Source organism: Sinocyclocheilus rhinocerous, unplaced genomic scaffold (assembly GCF_001515625.1).
Source record: "Sinocyclocheilus rhinocerous isolate Xijiao unplaced genomic scaffold, SAMN03320098_v1.1 scaffold1367, whole genome shotgun sequence".
Classification (NCBI taxonomy): Eukaryota; Metazoa; Chordata; class Actinopteri; order Cypriniformes; family Cyprinidae; genus Sinocyclocheilus; species Sinocyclocheilus rhinocerous.
In genome coordinates, this window is record NW_015631710.1 from 180,736 (window position 1) to 185,818 (window position 5,083).

At 36.0% G+C, this 5,083-nt stretch overlaps 1 protein-coding gene across 1 annotated transcript in view; it reads left to right on the forward strand.

Annotated features, from left to right (window-relative positions):
- The window catches only part of LOC107741827 (protein kinase C-binding protein NELL2), a 115,976-nt gene that overhangs the window by 7,174 nt on the left and 103,719 nt on the right, over positions 1 to 5,083 (forward strand). The window lies entirely within an intron of this gene.

Sequence of the window (5,083 nt, forward strand, 5' to 3'; positions counted from 1 at the left end):
ATATATATATAGATAGATTTAATTAATTTTTATTTCAGTTTTAGGTCAATTTAGTACTTTGACTTATTTCAGTTATTTTAATAATAATAATAATAATAATATTAATGTTTTAATAAATTGTGACTATTTCAAATGCTGAAAATGATTTTTAATAGTAACAATAACATCACTGATTTAAGACCTCATTATATCAATATTAGAGTTTTGTGGCTTTTATTGTCCTGCCAAATCTCATAGATATAGATATAGGAGTTAGCAATTAAAATGGACTGTTTTCTCTTGAAGGAAAGTGCAGCAAGAATATTGACGGATCACAATTGTGTCCAATCAGACTATCGATAGTGAATCATGTTTCATGTCTGTGATTCAAATGAAACGTTTTCAGCTATTTTCACTTTAGTTGGATGTTTATGATTTTAAACGAAGCAGCTTCGGTCCCGCGACTCCTGTGAATCTTTCCCAGCTCTCTGAAACATGCTCTTCAGAGTCTCTGAGCCAGAGAGCCAGAGGGTCACGGAGCGTCCCGGAGGAGCTGAAGGTGCCCTTGACGAGCGCTGGGATTCGTTCCTGTGACCGCGCTGACAGAAGCATGCTCAGCCTTCATGATTAATGGATGCAAATATCACTCTGAGATTTCAGCTGGAATAAGAGGGCTGTACGGGTCACGCTGGACTCCTGAACTGGACACCAGTTACCAAAACCCACTCGTCCAAGATCAGATGAAGCTGAATTTCAGGAATAACTCCCCAGAAATAAAACTGACTCGCCTCATGTTGATCCAAACCCAGCAGTGACAGCAATCCACATCAAATCTGGACTAATGAACATGTGCAGATGTAGAGATGGGTGAGATCTGAATGTCTTTGATGAGCTTTTCACGACACATGAAGATATTCAAATAATGTTCCTAAATACATGACGGACAGATCGACTCTATTTACCTTTTCATGTATTTATTTTCCTCGTGAATTATTCATCAGTGCACAGAATAACAATTATTATTATATAATTATTATTTATTAAAATGGACTGTTTTCTCTTGAAGGAAAGTGCAGCAAGAATATTGACGGATCACAATTGTGTCCAATCAGACTATCGATAGTGAATCATGTTTCATGTCTGTGATTCAAATGAAACGTTTTCAGCTATTTTCACTTTAGTTGGATGTTTATGATTTTAAACGAAGCAGAAGTTAGCAGACGGGACGTTAGGTAAACGCTAAACGCCATCGGACTCGGGAAGAGCGTTCATTTAATGCACTTCTCCTGATATTTGACAAAGCTGCTTTTGGATGGAAATGATCTTTCTCATGGCTGTGCATGCGAGCGTGTCTCCGGGGAGAGTTTGTGGTCTAGTCTCGTCCTCAGGACAGAGCTGATGCTGTGGAACAAAGACCTGGGCTCCGATGAAGGAAGACGGATTCTGGTTTTAAACGGGCTCCAGATTCCCCGTCTCTCCGTATGTAAACCTCACTGCTCTGCTCAGAGGCAAAGCACACACCTGGCTGAGAGTCACTGACACACAGAATCATCCCATGCGCCTAAAATAGATGAAAGAATCAAACTGGAGTGAATCTGAGGATATTGTACACTATGCACAGGCGCTTCCAGCTCGATTTCCCCGGATCTCCCCGCGTTACAGATCCCCGTCTGAGCAGGTGCTCGTCCTCTGCATCTGCTGATGGATCGGGGATGAGCTGCGGAGGACCGAGCCGGACCGGAGCTGTTTCCATGGAGACGGCAGAGGAGAGTCCTTCCCGCCAAGAGCCTTTCATCAGGGGCTTTCTGGAGCGGGACGCACGGTCCTGCTGGGAGTGAAAGGGCAACCGCTGCGACTAAAACACGCCACTTTCACCCTCTCTGCCTCAAATCATCATCATCATCATCATCATCATCATCCTGCAGCTCTTCATGTTCTCATGGCCTGTTTGAAGATGTCTCAGGATGGACTTCAGAGCTTCACATAAACATTATCTTCACTATATATTCATTATCTTAATATATATTTAATTTAATGTAGTTTTTTTTACATTATATATATATATATATATATATATATGTGTTTAATATATTTGTTGGACTAAATGCCAAATTCCATATATATATATATGGTAAAGTAAATCATTTGGGTTTGGAACATGACAGTCAGTGATGTTCATTTCTGGATGAACTGCTGCTGAAAGAACTTGTTTATATTTATGTTTAGAATAAGTTTCCAAATGGTTTCGTTCCAGAAGGACACTGTAAGTGAAGTTCAAGTCCTGTCAATGACCTCTGCTCAAATTCTGCTTTTTAACCCGTTTTGCATGAAAGAAAGTTCACAAATGAGATCTCTGAGCCAGCAATGAGATTAAATGGAGACTTTTGCTGGAGTCTCAGGCTTCTCAGATGTTTCTCCTGACTCATTTGGGTCTGTTTTTATTTCTGATGAGGACTTTTAGAAGAAACATCTGTTGATGCTCCAATCAATGAAACATAATTGAGATCTTGAAAGATAATGTTCTGACATTATACATGTTCTGGCCAAATATATGCTACATATATATATATATATAAATAAATGTATGTATATATGTTGTAAACAGCACAGCTTATTAAAATATATTTTTCAAATTGAAAATATTCAATTAAATTTCAAATGCCAGAATATATTACAAAACGTACTTCAAGGGGCGTGAAAATACATTATGAACCATGAAATACATTTTTATTAAATGCAAAAAAATATATATATATTGGACAATATATGAAATATGGCCCTAAGTAATAAAAAATAATTCTATAATTAATTGCACAATTCTAATGATATATTTATGTAAATATGGCCCAACAATATTGGGGAAATGTATATAACTAAAAATTATACTATAATTAATTATAAAAACTATCATTATATATTTATGTAAATATATGCAATTATATGATGCAAAAAATATTTTTTACATAAATATAATGATGTAAATACATGTTTTATTTATTTATTTATTTATTTATTTTATTTATTTATTTATTACAGGGACAATGCATATTAATAAACATTTCTGTCAATATGCCAGAATTAGCCAGAAGGCTATTTTTCACCTGCAGTCCCTAGACAGATGGTAATAGTCACCCTAAAAGAGAGTAAAATTACATATTAACATAACAATAAAACAATTACAATACATTTAGTAAAAAGTACTATTAAGCTATGATGTACAATAGAAACGCAACAGACCAACAATCAGACAAACATCAGACAAATACATGAACACATACACACACACAAAGCAAAAAAACCAACAGGGGGCAGCGAGAGCAGGTGTAGTAGTAAGCTAATGTTGACAGCTCTGATTATCAATGAGCCATTTCTTTAACTGGATCTTAAATGTACTATATATGTTTAGGTTTCTAATATTTATGGGGGTGAGGTTCCACTCAGTAGCAGCTCGAACAGAAAAGGCGGTTTGGCCAAATACACTTTTCCTAAAGGGAATGATACAATCTCCCCTCGCTGCACCTCTGGTTCTGCTATGATCAGCTGTTCGGATGTTGACAAACTGATGGAGAGGAGGGGATGATAAACCATGAATAATTTTATAAACAAGACATAGATTCGAAAATTTTACCATGTTTTCCCAGCTGAGTAATCTGTGTTTTTGTAATATAGGACAATGATGAGACATGCTTGGTTTCTTATCCAGAATTTTTAGAGTCCGTTTGTAAAGTGATTGCAGAGGTTTCAGAGATGTAACACTAGCTTGTGACCAAATAGGTAAACAGTAAGTTATATGTGAAAAGATCATAGAGTGCATATAAATTTTTGCTGCCTGTGTAGACATTTGATGGCGAATATGTCTAAAGTTACTGAGGTTGAATTTGATTCGATTACAGACCCTTTTTACGTGTGATTTAAATGACAATTTTGAATCAATTAAAACCCCCAAATATTTGTATTCTGACACGATCAGCAGCCTTTCCCCTGATACAAAAACATCCGGCTCAACACTGAAGTTATTATTGGACTTGGTGAAAAACATTGCTACTGTTTTTGATGTGTTCAACTGCAGGCAAGAATGTTTCAACCAAGCTGTAATATTAACCATGGAGTTAGTGATTTTCTCAGCTACCTGAGAGATATCACTACCATGAACATAGACTACAGTGTCATCAGCATACATCTGCACAGAAACATCTGGACAGACAGACGGAAGATCATTTATATAAAGTGAGAACAACAAAGGTCCTAAATTTGATCCTTGAGGAAGACCGGTGGACAGACTGAGAGCCGCTGATTTAAATGACTGGACTCTGACATGTTGGGAACGGTCAGTGAGGTAAGACTCAATCCATTTAAGTGCATCTGAGGAAAAATTAAAACTGCATAATTTTGCCAGCAAGATTTTATGATTGACAGTGTCGAAAGCCTTCTTGAGATCCAGGAACACAGCTCCAACAACCCCACCTCGAGCAAGTAGCAGTTTCGGTGGAATAATTGGCTCTAAAGCCAAACTGCATAGAGTGGAGAGCATAGGGTGTGGTATTCAGGCAAGAATATTTCAACCAAGCTGTAAGCTGTAAGTATATAACGTAAAAAAAAAATATATGAATGTATTAATTTGTTTATTAATTAAACATGGTCCAAAGTTATTGGGGAAATGTATATGTAACTAAAAATTATGTTATAATTAATAATACAAATTATAATCATATATTTATGCAAATATATTGTATGCGATTATATAATGTATATAAAAATGTATTTTTAAATAAATACAATTATGTAAATACTTGTAAATATATAACGTGACAGTATATTTATTTAAATATATTTTAAAATATATTATACTATTTTGTACATTTCCTATGTATTTATTTATTTATTTGCTTGTTTATTTGTTTGCCATATGGGATTAAACATTGATGCACTGAAATTCCCTGAACCCTCCTTCCATGAGGGACAGAATGTGAGAGGTGCAGTTCAGTTCTGAACTCAAAACAAGACAGTGACTAATTAAATAGCAGACTGAAGCCGGATCTCGTTATTGGCTGGCACGGTTGTTAATTGGTCTTCCCTCAGTCGCTGGAGGATGATCGATTGGGTT